At 37.8% G+C, this 22,212-nt stretch overlaps 1 protein-coding gene across 3 annotated transcripts in view; it reads right to left on the reverse strand.

Annotated features, from left to right (window-relative positions):
- The window catches only part of gpc6a (glypican 6a), a 161,023-nt gene that overhangs the window by 136,744 nt on the left and 2,067 nt on the right, over positions 1-22,212 (reverse strand). The window lies entirely within an intron of this gene.

Here is a 22,212-nt window from a genome sequence, read left to right on the forward strand (position 1 = left end):
TTGGCTCGAAAGTAGGTGGTTTACTTTCATAATGATGGATAACTTAAGTAAAATGGCCTTTGCTCGCTGCATTAGGAAGCCCTGCAACTCTGAAGTATGTCAATTTCAATCTGAATTTTCCGTTGATGCAACAAATTGACTTAACTTGTCAAAGTAGACAGAACACCTCTGTTGGCCACTAAAGGTTGGCAAAAAAGGAGAAAAAAAAAAATCAATAAAACGCAGAACTGCCCTTAAGTGCAAATGACAGCTGAAAGGAAACCCTGGTTCTTTTAGCTTTCATAAGTTGTACACCCCTTATTCATCTTTCAGTCTTGTTTTTGTATAACACATCATTTGACTTACCTAGCTACTTTAACCACTTTGAAAAAAGGAGCTGCTGCTGTTACATTAACAGACATAAAATAGGACTTTGTGAGAAGCAGCCAGGAGTGTGAGCAGCATGTTTATGATGTTGTGTCTTTTTTCACGTTTTTCCCTTTCTCACACATATTTTATTCTGGCTGCTTCCTACAATACATACACCAAAATAAACAAGAGAATAGAAATAGCAGTAATGCCAAAATAACACAGGACAAAACTATTCAACATTTTTATACATAAAATGTCCCTTCCCCCTTTTTCCACTGTGTTTATTGTGAGGTCTGTTTCAAAAGAACAATACAAGTATAAAATGCCTACCTTGGTGAACTTTGAAATAATCGTCCCCAAATCTAAATGGGATTTTGGCCCACTAGACCATATCTGTCCCATTCTAGTTGGTTGCTTTGCACCCAAGATGGAATCTGAAACCAAGCTGTCAATACACTGTATGCTTGTGAGATCACAGTTGTGCTCAGACTCTGTCAGGCTGAGTTAAACTTGTAAGACTCAATACCAACAGTGGCAACAAAAAAAAGGAGAAGTAGCGGTGGGATGACTGTATGGGTATGAAACACAAGTGGTGTTGCTACAGAGATACATTAAAGATGAATTAAACCAATTGTGAGTGCATTCATGATTGGCTTAATATAATAAAGCTTATAAACAATACAGCTGTTTAAATTGAATATGAAATAAAATGGAATCCTGTACCTATTTAACAGCTAACCATTATATATGCTTACAAAGACAATAGCTTCAGTATTGGATTTTGACAAATAAGAGCTGTTAGGAAGTAGAACACTGCAAAAAACAAACAGAACATTGTTTTTGTCGCCAACTTTACTGTTGGCTGCAGGTGAAGAGGGACAAGTGGGAAGTTGGGAAGAGTCCCAGAGCACGCCTATTGCATCTGTTAAAATTGTTTGCCAAATCAGTACTGTGACCAAATCTTTTACTGCTGCTGAAACCTTTGCACAATTGCTAAAAACAACTTTTGGGTTCTACATGTTTTCTCTTTCAGCCTTTCAAACAGGCAAAGGATGAAAGGGACAGTGTAAAGTTTTAACTGAGTGGGCAGCAGAGATACAGTACATACTGTATGTAAGCCTGGGATGACAACACTGACTGAAGTATAATATATATTAATATATATTAAAGCTGATACATGTGTCACATCAGGCTCTTCATATAAAGAAAAACCTGCTTCCATTTAGATGTAAAACAACAGAGCTGTATCTTAAACATTAGGGCTGGCACATCCACCCACATTCATGAATCATTACGCTCCTAACCTGATCACAAATTCAGTGATCAGCACACACAGACAGGCATATACACTTAAACATATTACATTATTCACTCACAGGTTTATCTATGACTTCTGAGCAAATAGTTATGCAATCACTGTGGGGAAAAAAGTGTGGATAAAGGTCTTCAATCGTGTCTTTAACCCAGTCCAGCATGCAAATGTTCCACTCTGTCCTTGTAGCTGCCTCATGTCAGAAGGCACCGCGGCACATGTTTTACTTTCAGAACGAGCTGATCAGAGATTTAAATGTATGTAATTACAGAAGGCAAGATAATTAAGGACAAATGCTAATCTTCTTTGGGGATTTTACAGTGAAATGTTCTGGCATTAGCTCAAATGTTTACTAATCAAAAGGAAGTGAGGCATAAGAAATATTGTGCGGCTTACAAATGCAATCACACATTAGTTGTTTTGTTTAGTTGTTTGATGCGCAGATGGGTTTGGCTCCTCTGGATCACAATCTTCATGGACTGCGAAACATGATTGAAGCGTAGCATTGTAATTAGGTGAAATCTCTGACTACAGATTCAGAGAATGCTCACATAGGCCGGCTCAATTCTGATGAATGATTGGAGAGAAAACAACAAGGCAATGCCCATTTGACACATGCAATCAGCTACAAAGATGCCAAGAGAGCTCCTTTCACAGAAGAAAGTTCCCCAACCCATTATGAATGTTACTATAACATTACTATGTGTGACACGTTTGTTTAACCACAGACATTCTGATCTCTTAAATTACAGGGATAGTCAGGAATATATAGGTCATTGGGAGGAAATGGATAGACCTGGAGGTATGATCATGCAGAGATTAAAGAAGAACTAACATCATATCGTATGCTTTATTCCACAGTTGCTTTGTATTTGGCCTCAGTTCCTCTTGGGTTCTGGTCCCTTGATGTAAAAGAAGCATGTGCTCCGCATGTTTGAGGTTTCATACGCAGGCAGATGTTACAGTCATCTCTAATGGGCAGGCATAAAATATGGCACATTTCTTATCCCTTTTCTTCTCATAGTGGTTCAATAAATAGAAATACCTCAGATGTACTAGAGTGGAGGGCTGCCACTGAGGTTTTCTCTGCCGATTCAAAATTAAGACAAATTAGCCATTTCTCACTACAAATACAAAGACTGTTCTTCACAGCATACTACCAGCAACCTTTTATTTCATTAATGAGAACTAACTCTAGACAGGCATTTGAGTAGCTGCTTTAATAATGCTGTTTTTAACAGTTCATAGTTGTTTTTTTTTGCAAATATCACAAAATTTTAAATGATGTAGTACCTAAGTAATTTGAGCTAGACACATCTATATTTTAATGAATTATTAGTAGCCATATCTGCTGTAGGTAAGACAATGTGCTGAGTTGATAAAAATTAATCAACAAGCAGTTTCCTCTTTTGCTAGGATTGAAACACTCCCGACTACAACGATGGCTTTACTCCAAACCTTAACCATCTATAACCTAAAAAGAAGCGCTTCATTAGTGGAGCCTGGCGGCTTCATGCACCATGACAGAATTAGCTGCAGCCAGGGACTGTTTAGGTTCAAAATTGTCTTACCAAAATTGTCTCTGGGCACTCCATGTTTATCTGTATTTACAAAGAAAAATCACGATTAAAAAAAGCCTAGTTTTTGCTTTATCAGTGTCTGTGTAAGTCCGGTAAAAGACTGTCCTATCGATACAAGCAGATGGCTTCTAAAAAAATGGATGTATAGTCTTTGATTTAAGTGAGCATACACTGGATTTTGTGACTTAAGTTGTGAATATGTACAACACCTTTCTGAAATCCTAGGCTGAGATAAAATAAGTTTAATTTATATAACACCTTTTAAGTGCCCATATTATGAAAAAATCACTTTTTCTGGGATTTGGGGTGTTCTTTTGTGTCTCTGGTGCTTCCACACACATACAAACTTTGAAAAAAATCCATCCATGCTGTTTAGAGTGAGATACGGTTTCTGAATGTGTCCTGCCTTCAGTCTCTGGGTGAGCTGTTCAAAATCGGCACGGCTTGTGACGTCACAAGCCGAAACGAGCAGGCTAACCGCAACCATTAGCTCATAGCATTAGCATGCTAACGCTAGCATGCTATCTCGTTCTCAATAGCAAAGCACTGCTACAACACACACAAGTTCACCATAATCTACAAAAGAACTACTTACATGTGCGCCCTCATTTAGAAGTCCCCCAGCTATTCCTGCCTTGTAACTGACCGAAGTTGGATAAACAGCCTTTCTTTTACTGTCTATGGAGCTAGCTAGCTGACATGATCTACATCTGAGCTACTGAGCATGTGCAAGTGCAATCAAAGATAGTACAGAAGAAGAAGAAAAGAGGTCTCACTCTGTAGCTAAAACAGAGACCAGCTGAAAAGAGGATCTGCAGCAGTGAGAGAGAGCGGTGCAGTACAACAAAAATATGGTGCTTTTTGAAAATTAAACCATGTAAACCTATTCTGGTACAACCTTAAAATACAATTATGAACCTGAAAATGAGCATAATATGGCTGCTTTAAGATCCATGAAAGTAAAACTAATGGTCTGTTGGGTTAGTGAACTAGATAAATTAACTCAGCATTTATGATTCTTATAGTAGGTTTCAACTATCACAGAAGGAAACAAGGCAGAGCGTGATTTTTTTTCTTTTCATACAGTAACACAAGATAATGCTAGCAGAGATAGTGGGTCCATAAAGTAGAATTTAAAGTAAAAAGTCTTCTGCCAGAGCAAAAATCTCATGCATTATTACGTATTGCAAATTAGCAGGGGGTTGAGAGGACTGAATGGCATGATGGGATGTTTACCAAACGTGGGCCATGTTGCAGAGGCAACAAATGACAAGAACAAAGGGGAAAAGAAATGGGTTTTTTCGAGGACTCAAAATGGCTCAATTCAAAGCAAGTACACGTTTAAATTTTTAAGTAAAGTAGATAGTGGGCAGCTGTACACATGGACATACAACCCTGATATGTTTGCTCAATAACTGTTCTGCTTGGTCATCTGCTGTATGGCCATCAGCAGGTGGGTCTGTGCATTGTGTCGTTACGCTACAAGCTGTGGGACCTCAATAGTCACAGAGTGGGTGAGATATATACTCCGACTGGTCTCAGTCACTTTGCCGACTCATGATAAGGCTTTAAAGGAAAGGTTGAGCACAAGGCTTCAAAGCTGAAGTTAAGGAGTTCCTTAGGCTTCCACTTCAACACAATGAGTAACAATTTAATGCAATAATTAAAATAAAAAATAAAGGGTGTAAATCCATCTCCCTCATACTGCTGCACTTTAATAGAGAGAAGTTTTTCTCTGGAAGTTAAGAAAAATCTAATTGAGTCATATCATACTCATTTATTTTAAAAACAAAGTTTAAATTTTGTTGTTTCATTAACCGAATACCAATATATATATGGTTCCTTTCCTTTCAGCAGAATAACAACCGCCACAGGGAATGATTGAAATAGCGCAGGAGCCCCCAGGCTAGACGTCTTTTTTGTGCAACAACAAACTGAGACTTTAGAAATGGCCACAAGCTTACACTCCATGAAATCAAGTTTACTTTCATTAATATGCAATATATAGATTGCATATATCTTACTAGGTCAGTAGGACCAAGTTTTATGGTGGAAATTCCACTTGTACAGTACCGTGTGTTCTCCCCCCAATTTTTATCAAATGATGCATTTCTTCAGATAACAATGCAAGAAATGATTTTCTTCCGATGTCGGATTTTGGGTTCTCCAACCATTTCTATCTCTTTTTTCATTCTTCACACAACTACTTCTGTCACTTTTTAACAACCAAGTGAAACACTATGAATGCCTTCCAGGAGAGACTGTCTGAAAATGTTAGCCGATGTAGCCCATATTTAAACAATATCTCCCCCCTCTCTATGATGTCCTGCTTTTCACGCCGAACAGTCAAGTGTGACCTTTTGATTTCCAAAGTGTTCAGACAACACTTCTTACAAACTTGCTCTTATTGACCCCGGTGCTAAATATGTTCAGCTCCACTGTGCCACTGCAGTAATGGTCCACCATCAAAAGATACATACAGTTTGACTACTTCAAAATCTTCTACTTGGGAGATTAAAATGCTAAAGAGACTTGTTTCAATTGTGTCACTCATAACTACAAAACATATGTTGCAGGGAAATGTGAAAGCTCCAGAATATTTCAGGGCAGCTGTGGGAAAAAGTGGGTTCAATGCCCATGGAGGGTCTGATGCCAGACAGTGTGATTAACTCCCAAAAGGATTCATTAGTCTACCTGGCCAAAGGGCAAACTGCATATGCGGCATGCCATCTGGTATATCCCTTGACCACTCTTGCCAGCATTTATAAAGTGAGTACATTCTCGCCAGAGCTTTGTGCCAAACAAGCCAACAATTCATGAAGTCAAGAGAGAAAAATGTATTACTCACCCATGCTGAAAATTCATAAAAAGGTGAAGTGATCAGGTAAATTAAATTAATTTCTGCAGTGTGGCAGCATCTATTGTACTCTGAGCTGGTGAGTTTTATTCCAAGTTTGTCCCCCTGAAAACAGTCTAGTATAAAGAGCCAAAAAGAGTGAAGTGTAGCGTATACAGTAGGTACTATGCAAGTCACCCACATTTTGACTGAAATCAGGATTTGTTTTTATCTGGTTCCAGGATATTTTAGGCTGCTGCCCGTTAGTGAGCATTTCACACGAAAGCAGAGCCAAGCTCAATAACAGGGAAGCAACATATTGAATGAATCACATTTATTATCATTGATCTACCACCAAATTCCAGCTCCAGTTTCATTCAGCACTGCCTCTGGGATATTGCCCCTTCTCTGCTCTAGTCCGGCTGCCACAGAGACTTATTGCCTTCAAATGAAGGCAGAGGCTTGCAGAAGCAGGGCCATACTCTTGACATTTCAATTCATTCAATTGAGTTTACTTGAGCCAGGTCTCCTGCAATATCCATAATTCTGTTTATTTGTAACTCAGTTTCCCAGTGTTTAGCATTGATTCTGTTCAAAATTCATCGCTTTGCTATGCAGATTTACATACCCACAGGTATACTGCTATCGAGTGTACACACACAATGGATTATCCAACAGTCAAACCCAGAAAGACATTTAAGGACCTTCTTTCAACATAATAATCCAAATGTATTTTTATTTCTTTGAATATCTGTGACTAAGGAATTATTGATTGTTAATGATATTAACATTTTATACTTAAATGGGCACTTATTTACTTTGTTTGCTGCTGGTCTGCTGATTTTGTATCTTCAGCTTCGAAGTTTTGTCATTGGAAATGCCCATGTAAAAAATATTATTATTATTATTATTATTATTATTATTATTATTATTATTATTATTATTATTATTAGTGTGGCTTTAAAACCATTGAAGAATTGAAACAGATATGTCTTACTTTTCTGGATCCACATAGGGATCATCAACTGAATCAATGTGATAATTGTGATGATTTTGTGGCACTAGTGGGGAGATATCAGACTATCCTACTTGTGATTTTGCATATTTAATGAAGGGGTGGGTGATGTAATGATTTGTTTCATGATACATACTGTATGAGACACATTTGACATACATGAGATACAAAGTTGTCAAACAGTGATACCTTTTATACCACAAATCATGGTAAATATACCTTACATATCTCTCGGTGCATTGGGCCATTGTGGGCAATGTTGCAAATCAATGAGAAAGGACTTCTCTATGGTTATTTTTTAATCAATCTTTTTTTAGTCAGGTATTTAATTCACGCAATTAGCAAAAACAGATAATCCTGTCTGGTTATTTTATTGCTTAGCAGCTACTGAATTGATTTTCCAGAAAACTTGTGTTATAATATATATAAATATTGTGAAATAAAATGACATATGCCTTGATTAAAGATTTTATCCATATCACCCACCCCCTAAAGATTAATGTGAATCACTTATTTTCAAGTCGGCAGTTTGTATTTATGTAAATGACTTTAGATAAGTTTTGTTAAATGTAATGCCTTGCACCACTTCCCATAATCTCATGGATATGCCCACATGCATAAGACATAAATGTACACTTACAAGTATTATAACATTTCCAAATCTTATTTTCACATTTAGTTTCTATATAAATTCTTGTGTGACATTGAATTAATCCAAAAGGAAAATTATAAAATCTTATTTTATGTTGGTATTAGTCTTGAAAAAGCATGTTACTGTCACTTTTGGGTTTTTTTTATAGATTGTTATGACAAAGTCTATGGCAATAAATTCCAGGTTAAAGAAAACTGGACTTTGCAGAAGAGGGGCAAAGTTAAAGTTACTTTCTCTCTTTGGACTAAATGCTTTAGCCAGGTTTGGACAGTAAAACAGTAAAAGCTAAAAGGCTGGCTGAGCCTCAGCTCCCTATGAAAGGCTGACACCTCTATCTTTGAGATCTATTGACTCAGGTACAGAATAGGCCCCTCACACATTTAGGCCATGACTGTCCTTTCTTTATTTGGGCTGCGGCACATTTAAAACAGCCCTTTATTCATCTGACATGACCTAGATTAAAAGGGCAAAAGGGAGCAAAATCGCACAAAAAGAATTACAGTTTGTTGAATGATGGAAGACTGTATGAATACACTGTAATGTTATATGAAAAGGGAAAAAATAGCTATGAGCAAAAGGTAAACTGAGCAGGTACTCTTGTCAGCTTAAATTCTCTAGATGATATGTTCTGTTTAAAGGTTAACTTTTAAAATCAGCATAATGAAGGATTCCTGCAATCAAAGGCATTCTGGAAGTATTGGGACAGCTTCTTCCTCTAAGCACATCTAAATTTCATTTCATTTTTAAAATGCAAAGGAAAAGTAGGCTACCAACTGTCAGATGATTCTCTGGGTACGTTTTACTTTCTATGATGAAATACATCAATCACCTCTTACAATCCATTCTACTATGAAAAAACAAATGTAGTTGAGAAATTAAAAAAATACAGACCATTAATGAGTGATTTATTTCCCCACAACAAAATGACTGCATATCTATAACAGTGCTCATTTAGAAATGACTGGAGTAGAGCTGCAACTAACGACTATCTTGATAATCGATTAATCTGTTGATTATTACTTAGATTCATTGATTATTAATAAGATGAAAAAAGCCACATTTTAATATTTTCAGCATTTTATAAAAGCTATTCCTTGTCTTACAATGCTCTTTTAAACATTTGCACTGAGAATAAAAGGGAAATGTAACATTATAGTAAGTAATATAGACCATTTCCAAGTTCAAAGCCAACATTCTAAATGTAGTCTATAGATGGACACTTTTGTATATAAACTTTCAATAAGAAAAAGCAGGAGCATTGCCATAAATATAGTTTTTAAAAAACAGTTACCAGGATGGTATGAGCAGGTTACCAGGTTTTAAGAGTGAGCTGATTGAACTGTGTTTTTATTGAACATTTGCTAGTTTCAGCTTCTCAAATGTGATTATGCATCTTTTTTTTGTCATGTATGATTGTGAAGTGAATATCTTTGGGGTTTGGACTGTTGGTTAGATTAAAAAAGCAATTTGAAGATTTCACACTGGGCTCTGGGAAATTATAATTTACTACTGCCATTTTATGACAAAAACAACACGAAATAAAGGAAAATAGAAAAATAATTAAAAAAATAATCCTGTAGTTAAAGCCTGGTATTAATCACTTCACTCATGACATGAGTAGGAAGAATTCTAGAGAACATTTCTTGTATTCGGAATTAAACCACAATCAATACTTCAAAAACCCTAAACAGGTTGCCTTCTATAGCCTATTAAACATAGGAACATGGTTAATGATAATTAATTGTTATGATGAAATAACCCATGAACAAATGAATGATTAAGAGTTTTTACAAGTACGTTTTCACATGGTTTCTTAGGTGTTATTACTTGTCAACAGAAATCAGTGAATTGGAAGTAAACTCAATTACTGTGTTAAATCACATCTGTCTGCATGTTGAAGTTGGAAAAATGCATCAAGCTCGATTGATCTCACCACTGCTCTGCCATCTGGATCTCCTCTCCATCAACCAAATCACCCACTTTCAACTATTTCCACTGAGGCTTGGGACCCAAATTGAATATGTCCAAACAAGATGACACAGATAATTACCTCAATCGCCCCAGCCATATGTTACCACACTTGGAGGCTGCTAAAAGATGTTCTCACTTTGAAATAACTTCCAGAGTTGGAACATTGCAGGACAGTAATGGAGAGATAAATATACTGTTCACAGTGTGGCGTGAAGTAGGGAGGTAAAGCTTAATGCCCTGAATAAAGTCAAGCTCATAATTTTATGGTGCGCTTGCCAATCTGATGTCAACTCTGTCCTTTTGTTAGTCTAATGAGCAGCCTGTGTGCTTGAAACATGACAGCTGCAAATAAACATACTTTGCGTGTATAAGACAATGTGCAGACTGTTTTGTTTACAATTATCAACACTAGTTTCCATCAATGTAAACTGACAGCATGGCAGGTAGATAATAAGAAACATATTTATATAGAAAGTAAAAAATACAGTGGCTTTGTTTGGGTTAAAATCCATCGTTTTGTCCTGCAAACATCTTTTTGCTGAATTTTCCCGAAAGATGATCCAAAGATCCATTTTGCACAATGACAGGATTGCACTAGCCAGGTTCTGTACTAAAAAAACAGTTGGACTAAATGAGATGTTATTATTGAGTTGGAAATATGAAAAGGCAATATCTCAAACTGTAGGCAAATGGCCATGTTCCTCAGAACATGATTTCCAGATGTGGGAAAAGAAAAGCTTATTCTAAATACCACGGGGATACCACACCTCACAATAAGTAGAAAATAGTATTTTTCCAAAATAATAAATAACAGTAGGCTAGTGGCATGGACATCAACATTGCAGGAACGTCTGCAGAATTACTGTACATATGGGAGTCATACTGTAAGTAAGACAAGCCTTCTGCTGCGTTTACATCTTATGGGATGGACGGTAGATATGGGAAAGATTCAAATGTTTACCAATTAAAAGCATTCGCGTCATCGGACAAATGCAAAACGGTTGTATGATTTCAGTGTTAGTCATGTAAGGCTAACAAATGCTGTGTATTAGCAACATAATACTATATGCCTTAAATACAGTAATTACCCAGAACGGCAAACTTTGTTTGATGTGAAGCGTCAATGTTTGTTTGGTTTTCGGGCACTAGTACGTGCCATATCGAAGATATAAGAGATTTAGCATGTATTTCAAAGTAAAAAAAAACTGATATTTACGTTTTTTACGGAGATAGCAGAAGGGGATGAGATTGTCTGACATGGATGCCAGGCTTTAAACCCACACTATACAGCCGGTAAGCCAAACTTACCTCCAATAACATATCTTAACTCTTAACATATCTCCAATATGACATAATTGCAGAATTCACCTTAGGGTTTTGAATCAAACCCAAAGTTGACACAAGCAATATTGCTAACAAAAATAACATATTCTGATTGAAAAAAAGTCCCTTTGAGCCATATTTCAAGACAAGACTAAATCACATCCCAAGCAGTGAATATCAAGTTTTCTGTTATTGTAGTCAGGCAATTTCAAATACTCTGATCAGCACCCACACCCAATTTTCCAAGAGAATTTACACAAACGTCAGAGGTGAACCCTGTATGTGAAAATAAGAACATAATAGTATATACATTTTCAAACCACACCCATGAGAGGAGGTGTTACATACAGTCTCATAAGGTGTTTCTGAATTATAGGAATCCCTGGCTGGTTAGAGTTAATGTTTATCCTCTTTGTACCCATAGGTTAATTTTTTGTGTGTAAATCAGGACATGTAAATGTTTTTACATGTCCTGTCTGTTTTGTCCTAGTGTGAAGGACTTGAAATATGAGAAATAAGATTTGTGTATGAAATATCTTCACACAGTCTTTGCAAAATAAAAATAAACAGAAAAAATCTAAATAAAAAGTTTGTAAATCATGTCATCATGGCCACGTGCATCACAGTCATATCAAACTGTCAAATTCAGGGAGAAAAATATATATTTTGTAAATACTGGACCAGCTTGACTAAAGCATATATCTTCCTCTTCATTATTATTTAACTGTACAGAAAATTATGTTTCTTCTTCCTGAAGTACTTATTTGACTAACTAAACATGTTTTTCCTCAATCAAAGCTTGATTTAAACATGAGGTCAATTAGGTATTAAAATCATAAATCTCTGAATATTGTGTTAAATAAAATGTAATAATGGCTCCACTTGAAATTGCCGACCACGATCCTGCTTCTACTGTCTTTATTCAATTAATAGTCAACCCACTTTACCATGATTTAAAATTCTAAGGTTTTTCTTAAGGACATACATTACTGTAGATGAGGAGAACTCAAAGCTCCAACATGTCATCAAAGTAAGCAACACCTCAAACCAACAGAGCTGCACCTGTCGTTTAGGACGACAACTAGTGCTGGCAAAGAAATGAACACAAATCTTTTCAACTGGCGCTATTTCAAGTTCTGTATGCACTGGGTCTAAACTGGTACGTATTGCTTCCAGTATGGGCACAGCCTCACAATCTGACTCCGACATCAACAAAAGTTGTCACCTTCCCCTTCATGTTTAGCTTTCACATATTACCAGATTAACTGCCAGTCATTATATGTTGTAAGTCGTATTTACAACAGTACTACGTATTTACTCAAGTACATGGTTTAGCTTTCTTTAAGCTACTGAAATCGTCTCACAACATACAGCTGTGTTGGTGGAGTTTTGTTTACTAGTAAGTAGAATCAACACAAGTAATACAGCAAGAAAGGCACAGTAAAACAGTCAATCATCACTCAGCAAAGAGGGGGCCAAGATTTCAAATTTCTGTCATGCTAAGTTTGCATGCATATTCATGATCAGTAAAATTCTCGAAGGTGATTAATTATTGATGTCTCTAAAATGAACTGTGTATTTTTGTATATGAAGTGTATTTCAGTTTATCACACTTGCCTAATATTTGAGGCTAGGAGAGAAGAGGAGGAGACATACGGTGAGGTTAAAGCCTTGCACTCGTGCTCTGGATTCATCATGCTAACTAGTGCATGACTCAGTCCTAAAAACAACAGCTGGTGGTCTGAAGAGCCCAAGGTAGAGCCCCAGGGTGCGAGATGACCAGCCCACTCATTTACCGGCAGCTTACACAGGGGACAGGAAACAGCGGGGTTCTGGTAGCAGGAGATGAGGCTGGCTTCTTTTCAGATTCTAGAAGCCTCCAGGAGCCAAAGAACAAGCCAAGAAGCATCACAATGGCAGATGTTTGATTTGACACATGACGAAATCCGAGGGCCCAAAAGATGTAAACACTGAACACAGGCCCAATAGCCCAGCCATTTCAATAACCCTTTCCAAAATGCTTGCACCTCCTTTCCAACAGGCCTTAAATTGATAACACTAGAACTATGAGGGAGGGAGATATTCTTTCTCAAGCCTCATCAACATTCTTAGAACGACTTAAAACTGGTCCTCTCCTGACATTAAGGTTACATGAGCTTGTCACATTTGTCATGACTGCGAGGCTCCCTGGAGATGCACTATGTGGCCCCATTCAAGTGAGCCAAGATGTCTTTTCCTGCAAGACTGTCATCAGTTATAAGGATAGGTAATTTAAAGGAACTGCTAGTTCACCCCCGCAGTTCTTCTTTAGTTCCAGATTAATTCCGATGTCGTTCTGAAGTACTCTGCAAGTGCTACGTCCAACATGCTTCATTACAAGCCAATTTGATAAAAAAAAAAAAATACAATATGTGGAGCCATTATACATGCAAAATACATCCAATTATACAGAACTATTAAAAAGAGACTGTAATAAAATGGTGTACAAATTGTTCAAGAAAACAGTTTTTTAGCATTGGCTAAAGAAGCTATTTTAATTCTTTTTATATCTCAATTTCAAAACCTTTTTTCATATTGAGTTGTTAAATGTGCATTTTAGCATATTTGCAGGAATCAATCGTCATAAAATACATTAATATCAGTATAAGTTGGGCTCTCACAGATCACTGAGTAAAAAGAAACAGGGCCTAAACCGGAGTAAAAAAGGAAATGAAGCAACACGGGGTGAAAGAACATAGGGCAGACCTCTGACACATGCAGGAGTGTCATTATATCCCCCACGACATTTAACTGCAAAGTCTATTATTTAATGTTATAATTAAAGCCCAGAAATGTGACCCGAGGTTAAGATCAGCCCTCTAGATTTTTGCATTAACATAAAGATAATACCAATCTCTAATTAGTCTCTCCACCTCAAAGCAGCAAACGAGATCACACTAAACTGGGTCATGAACTCATGTAATCAGTATAAATTTCCTAATTTATAACTAGACAACATCCTTTCCTTGCATGTATTGTCCTGGCTAACAACTACTGCTCTTTAAAAACACGATTTACTTCCAATCTGTGTTGCAAGGTCGGCACTGTGGTTTTCTATTGTCTTGTTACTTGGGGAGCAATTATCATCTATTCACTTGAGAGATGCAGCCATGCAGTTGGAACTCTCTTGTTACGCCCACTGCAACGCTGCTGTCATGAAATTCTTAAACTTAGTACATAGTACATAGTTTACTGATTGCACAATTTAGGTAAACATCGTACTGAGCTGCCACAGAATATTAGGGTGAAATGTTTTTCCTGTTGTCCTTGCTGCAAATGTAATGGTGATCAAGTGCATATGACTTATACTGTAGCTGATTTATTAGAAATGAGAGAAACAGGAGTAACACACAATTTTACACAGACAGCTTACTAAGAGCACAAAACTCTTCTTTTTCACTGAATATCTCATGAACTGAACCCTCACTAAACCTCCACTATTGCAGGGCAAAATATAGCACTAATGCACCCACACAGCATTAGTGCCAGAGTATTCCAATTAAGATCCTTATTCCAGTTATGAAAATAGTCTGGTTAGGCCATATACTGTGCAAATAACTATCCCATTCATATTTCCCATTTACACACAAGCACACAACATCATAAACAGCAGTTTAAGCATTCAAAATTGCATTCAAAGCTAGAGCCCCACCACATACGATGTGTAACTATGGTTCTATGATTCCTGGGTGACCACCAGAGGAGATTTGTAGTGACCAGATTTCTACCATCTCTGGCGGTCAAAAGAATAAAACAGAACTTTCCACTCAGCCTTTAGCTGATTTTACTTTCTAGGTAGGGCGCTACCCAGATTGGAGAGAAGAGGAGAAAATTAAGTGATTTTCTCTAGAAAAAAGGAAAAGAACTGTTGTTGCAAAGAAACTATGAACTGGGACCAGAATCAGTTGAAATTATAATTGATGTACTTGCTCAAAGAGGTTTATATAGTGTTAAAGCTGTAGTGCGTAGTTTCTGCCTTCCCATGAGGAATTCTAAGTAATGACAACAAAACTGTCAGTGCATCCACATGATACAAGTCTTCAGTGATCGCGCATCACTCCCACCCGTCCTCCACACAGTTGCTAGTAGCCACGGAGGACATGGAGGATTAAAAAAAACATGATGGACTCTTCAGAAGAGATAATTATGTTCGCTCGATTTTCTGCGTGCTAACGACGCCGGACGATACCAGTTTCTGAACACAGCCATACTGAGAAATACAGAGAGAGTTGTGTGGAGCTGATAGTCTAAATTAGCTTTATAGCAACTCATTTGGCAATGGCTTGAATGTAACGGACGTTCATTAATATAAAAAGGTTACTTTTAGCTTTACTACTCTTTACTAAATACACCACCACATCACCTTACGTAAAGGTTGGCCTTGTTTTTCAATTCCAACTGGTAAAAAGAAAGTTATGTGTTTCAGTATCCAAATATTAAATTTTCTGCTTCAACTACACAGTGAAAACATTATAACTATATTTAGAATCCTGAATGATGTTCACAGGCCTTAAAGTTAGCCATTGATGTACTGTTGTGGCTTTGTTTGTACTAAAAAATGTCTGCATGTTGGAGCATCTGCACTATTGATTTTGATACATCAAAAGCCCCCCGTGGTCTCACAACAGTGAAACCACCTCAGAGGCCTTTCAGGGGTAGAGACTGTCTATGTTTCATCAACACAACAACAGTGTCATTGTCAAAATTTTAACGGCAATGCCATCACCGTTGTCTGCATCCGTTGACAGCGTCTGATGTTTCCATGACAATTTTGGAATGCATGTTTATCTGTGCTTAATGCTTGTTTACTTCCAAGTCTCTGAGGGGTGGCTTATTTAGCAAATCACCTCAGTCATGTGTACTAGTCTGTGTCTGAAAAACAAAAACAAAAGGTCCCCAGTGTAAAATGTATTTGCATCCTTGACACCTCGATATGACATACCCATGTGGGTATTCCCAAAAGCACTGTGTGGCACTCATCCCTCTGAGCCTTATCATTGGTGTCAAGCTTGGGACTTCTATTCAGAGACTGCCTTCCAGAGGCAAAAAGGTCTCTGTGGGAAAAAAGAAAGGCCATAGCAATAAACAGAACGCCTTGGTTCTCTAACATACATAATAAATAATGGTAGGAAAACCACACCCTCTTGGCTAGAGGGTGAGAATAGAAGTTATTAGCGTTGTCTGTGTAGTGAACAGTATGTTTTATATGGCTTTAGATCAATCCTAAGGGTCTCCCCTACATATGGTGCTTTTCCATTACATAGTACCTGCTCGACTCGCTTTGACTCTACTCGCCTTTTTTGGTTTTCCATTATGGAAAAAAGTCCCTAGTACCTGCCAACAGGTACGTTTTTTAGTATCACCCCCGTCGTGGTTCCAAGCGAGCTGAGGCGATACCAAAAGGTGACGTGAACCTGCAGACTACTGATTGGTCAGAGAGAATCATCACTAATCACTGTGTCATCATTGCTAGTGACAGACGGGGGGGTCCTGAACAAACCCGCCATTTTTAAATAGTTTAGCCAGCGGTGTTTTTTTTTGCTGCCTCCAGCTTCTTTTGAAACTAAATTTGTCAAAAACAACACACCTTTGACGTTCTGTGTGTGTGTCGTGTTAGGTCATGGCAGTTTCCTGTGGTGTCGCAATGAAGACCAGCCACGCTCGCCTCAGGCATGAGGCGGTGCTAAATCTGCAATGGAAAAAGGAGGACGGGGCACCGCGGCCAAGTCGAGTCGAGCTGGGTAGAGCTGGTACTACCAGTGGGTAAGCGCCATTAGATAGCAGTAGGAAGGCCACCCAGTTATCATTAATACCCACCCACTATTCTCACATGTCAACAATGATGTGACAAAGTGACCTCCACCAACCTCTACAAAATTCCTGGACCACCCTCACCAACTAACAGAGAAATCCCAGGGGGAACACTTTTCCCAGTGGAGGAATACCACATGTGACTTTTCCTTCTGTTACCTCCTGCGGCAGTTTTTCTTTCACCAATGTTTTAATGAGACGAGCAAAGTTGAATGTTTTTTCTCTTTTTGTAGAAACAAGTATAAAAAGGCAGCATGTAGCGATTCTTCTGTTCATCACAAACAGCGAGTCGGATCACTAATCCCTCAAACTCAGATGGATTACATCCTATCTGACTCCCTCCTTGTATACCTCACAGAGTTACCACTCAAGTCATGATTTCAACACACGGTTAGTCAAGGATGCTCTGCATGCCTATATGCTCTCTTTTACAGAGCAAGACTGTTTATTTATTGCTTATTTTCTGTGCGCTCACTTCTAATCCCTCAACATACAATCACATCCATCCATAGACTTCTTGCTGTTATTTTCTAGTTCCTCTCAAGGCTTGAGAGGGTAGTGATCCTTAATCCCACCCTCCATTACTGATTTAGGCCAGCAGTTGATTGAAAACTGAAAAAAGTGCTATCGCAGTCTCCTACGCTAGCCGGAGGCTTTTCACACTACTCAGAAAACACCATACATGGTGCTGAGAAAGGCTGCCAGGAAGCTTGCAGACCATATGCATTTTTGGCTTGAATGCCTGCAGAGGGTTGACGCATTTGTCACGTCATGACAACTTTCAGATATTCCCATTTGCCAAAACTAACAAAAGGTAGAAAAGCACAGCTGGATGATTCGCATTGAAACTCATTTGGATGTTCTATGCATACAATCTGTCTCGCCCAATGAAAAACAAAACACTTTTGTCATTCCCTCCCACAATAGAGGTGCAAGGCAAAATAAAGTGAGGTTAAACTGCCACTGCCACACACACACACACACACACACACACACACACACACACACACACACACACACACACACACGCACACGCACACGCACACACACACACACACACACACACACAGCCTAATCTCCCTCACATCTCATTAACTGTTCTCTCTGAAGATGTATACAGACTGGCAAGAGACTTATTTCCAATTTGGCAGAGCCAAAAGCATCTTAATGGGCTTTGGAAAAAAATGCCCTACAGAATTTTTTATATGGATATTTGCTTGGCAAGGGCTTTTAGAGTGGTATTCCCACACTTTCACTAAAGGTGTTATGTCATTCCATTATTTAGTAATTAGGCATCTGGCTGTGAACACATCTAAAATTATCTCCACATTTATTTTAAATAGGCTACCTGCCTTGCATATAAGGGAAAATAAAATTAGATCTGTGCAACAGACTATTGATTACATTCTTTTGTGACAATGTGCAGAAATGGGACACCAAAATATTAACCATAGACTATCACCACATTTTCCGTGCTATATTGTGTCATTAAAAAATCCTGACGGATATCTGCTGGTTCTTGCAATGGATTCTTGAGGGAACACGGCAATAATAAGTTGTGCTTACAGCTTTCATTATGACTATATTGTATCATCTCGTTGAATCATTTGTAATTTCAACCAATTACATCTGAGGCCTTAAAACATTTATCAAATACAGAACTACATGGGCTTAAACCTGCTTTAAAAAAACATACGAATACAACATTGTGTTGTTTTGTCTGTCCATAAGAATCTTAAATTTAGACGTTAAGTGTTGTAAGATGGTTTATTTCAGGAGCTACAGTGATGTCTGTCAAAAAAGCTCAAATGTTGACGATATTGAATGTGCCGCATACAGAAGGTTCACACGGGTCTTGACATTCATTTAAGTACAAACAGCAAAGATTTCTGATATGTGGGTTGTGCATAAGGGAATTGGCCAACTGCAACACACAGATCACAGTGATAAGCAGAGAGAGTTGCAGCTTCAGGAATTCACAAGAGGGAAAAATATGCTGGATTTTGTAACAGTTAATAACTGTTCTGTTAAAGAGACATCAAATAATATTCTTAAAAATTGCTACCAATGAACCCCAAAGGTAATTGTTATTCTTTAGAAAGGAAATATACAGTAAGAGTCGCTCACTGCATTAATAGGAACTGCAGCACATCAAGGGATTTTGTTTCAAAGCCGAAGCAAAGAGCTATGTCCACCCATAAGAATCGCGACCGCTCTGTGTAAGTAGATGTTGATATTAACAGCAAAGCCTCGGAGCAAGAGCTCCCTGGCAGGGCCTGACTGAAGCATTCAGGAGAAGTTGTGTTTATGAACAAAGGGCTGACAATCAAGCGGCATTGTGTGCACAACGATATAACTAACTTCTGACAAAGGCACACAGGGGTGATCTTCACAAGCTGTATTGTTGGCTGACTGCTGTGTAAAACACCAGGCAGGCGATGGTTCATTGACAACACGGACACGAGAGCGGAGGAATCATAAGCTCGACCTGGTGGAGTTTAACGAAGCTGTCCACCAGCCAGTTATAGACATTTTTCAGTAGTGTGTTTCAGCACCACCACTTTATCCTACCAACCTCCTCTTTGCAAAGAATACTGGCACTCTTCAGAGAGACATCTAACTGTAAGAAAAATAGTCTTACGCCAGTACGATTTTTCTCACTGGCCTCTACCTCCCACCACTACCGTACTGTAAGACAACTGAGGCACTCAAAAGTCCTTAGGCAAAAAGAGAAAGTAGCACTTTTTAATCAATGAAGTGGGTAGTATGGTTGACCTCTAACCGGGTCCGCCAACTGAGCAATTACATTATGTCTGCATCGGTGCTAAAGAGTTATCTCAATCCCAGAATATAACTATGGATGACGACAATTTGCCAAGCACAGCAACCAGTATGACAGAAGTGTTATACTGCTGAGCGTAGAGCTGGGCAATATATCAATATTATATTGATATCGTGATATGAGACTAGATATCGTCTTAGATTTTGGATATCGTAAAATGGCATAAGTCTTTTCCTGGTTTTAAAGGCTGCATAACAGTAAAGTGATGTCATTTTCTGAACTTACCAGACTGTTGTAACTGTTCTATTATTTGCCGTTACCCACTTAGTCATTATATCCACATTACTGATGATTATTTATCAAAAATCTCATTGTGTAAATATTTTGTGAAAGCACCAATAGTCAACACTACAATATCGTTGTGTTATCGATATCAAGGTATTTGGTCAAAAATATTGTGATATTTGATTTGCTCCATATTGCCCAGCCCTAGCTGAGCGTGCATTACATCTCTTCATGGGTGAAACCACATATGTAAATCTGACTGTCTCTGAGGCAACACTAATGTTTCTGCTTTCAATCGCTGTAACAATTGTAATCGTGAGAAATTATTATTAGCCCAGCCACTGCGTCCCTGAAAAAACAACAATATTCTAATCTATTGGGTAGTTATACATGGAATAGAAAGCATAGCAAAATATATTTTCCCACAAGAACTTTACAGATTTTGATTAAAAAAAAAGAGCAAAAGCCACAAAAATATGACCTTGCCTCCTGTTGTAATCTTTGAAACATCGATTTGGGGTTTCTGATGGTTTACCAGGTTCTTTATGTTCTGGATAAGTTTTATGACTCTGGAGCCCAAGAGACCCATTCAAACACAGCTGTAATATTTCAATAATGGATGGCCTGCAGAATTTAGATAGTAGCTGTGTAAATGCTTATTCAAAAGGGTCTGACCAAAATGCAAAAAAATAAACTTCTATTCAGAATGCCACCAACAAACTACACATTTAAGTTTTATGAGATTTTTATTTAATTAAAGTTAAAGTGTGGATTAAATCATTAGCCTATTGTATTTTCATATCTGTGTTTGTCACCTCTTAAATAATGTAGCTCAGCTTGTCAGTGGCTGTCAAAATAATTAGCTTATGCAAATGTGAGCTTACAACCTGAAGTAGCCACCTCTGCATAAGTATTACACCTGTGTGTTTAGTATCTAGAGACATAGCATGACATGTCAAACGATGGAGGGATGAGCGCTAACGCTGAACATGCAGCCACACGTTTGTATTAGCATAGCTTATTAGGGGTAATTGACTGCTTTCTACTATCCCATCTCCTGAGGCCTATATCTAACGTCTATTTACTGTATGCAAAGGTTATTTGGAGACAACAAAATCCAATTACACACAGTGTACTGGCTGTATATGAATTGTAATTGGGATTTGATTACAGCTCCATAAAACATCTTGATCTATAATGTGGCCAACAGAACTCTGTCTTTTATTTTAACTTGCTGAAGTTCCAAGTAAATGAGAAATGGTACATGACATAAAAGAATAAATACTGAAAACTCTCAGGCTGTTCTCGTGAACTATTCGTGCATAGCTACGAAAAGTAATGCGCTGTAATGTGTATGTATGCCATGTATTTATTACCGTAAGCCCCAAAACTCTACATAATCTAAGAAAAGTATGTCCAAGTATTTCCTAATCATTTATAAAACATTATCTGACATGTTCTGCATTCTTGTTGTGGTAAATGGAACCCATCCAGTGCTCCGGGGAGGTGGAGGCCAACGAAAACTCTGTAGTCAAATACTGGAAAACTACATGATTTTAACTCCTATGACAACTGTTAAACTAAATAAAAACAGCTGCACAGGTGAAGTCCAAGATTCTGTCTCAGGATACATTCAAAAAATCTAATGGGATTTAATAAATAATCCAAACATAAAGCATTTAATAAAAAATTGAAAAATGAACCATGTCCAGGGTTCAATAATAGATATGTCTGAATGAATCAGCAGACTCTTATTACTATTGTATTCCTTACATATTTAGGGCAAGTTCACATACGTGGATCGACTGCACAAAGCTGCGTTTAATCACAAACCATCACTTTACAACACTGATGACAACAAGGAACAGGGGGCAACATCAGAAGCCACCATCTCTGTCTAGCTTCCTGTGCTTTGTCATATCAGAAACAAATAATGAAACTAAAACAAAAACAGAGCAGCACTGCATCACTACTTTTAGAAGCTTATCGTGTTTAAGAAAAATACTCTGCACATTAATTATTCTAAATACAGTGTCTGGTCTTTTTATTTGAGAAGTCCACTGAAAATTTCCCCTCGAGTTGATGCTGAATATATGTTGCTACCGGAGCAGAAAAAGTGTGGGAAAAAAGTTTTCCTTTTTGCTTTTACATATTTACTGCAGCTTCTGATGCAGCTTTTCCTGGTAAATACCAAGTTCTGTATTTTCTAAAGATACAAATTGACCTATTTTTTTCTGCTTTTTAGCGACTCAATA

This window comes from Sander lucioperca, chromosome 3 (genome assembly GCF_008315115.2).
Source record: "Sander lucioperca isolate FBNREF2018 chromosome 3, SLUC_FBN_1.2, whole genome shotgun sequence".
NCBI lineage: Eukaryota > Metazoa > Chordata > Actinopteri > Perciformes > Percidae > Sander > Sander lucioperca.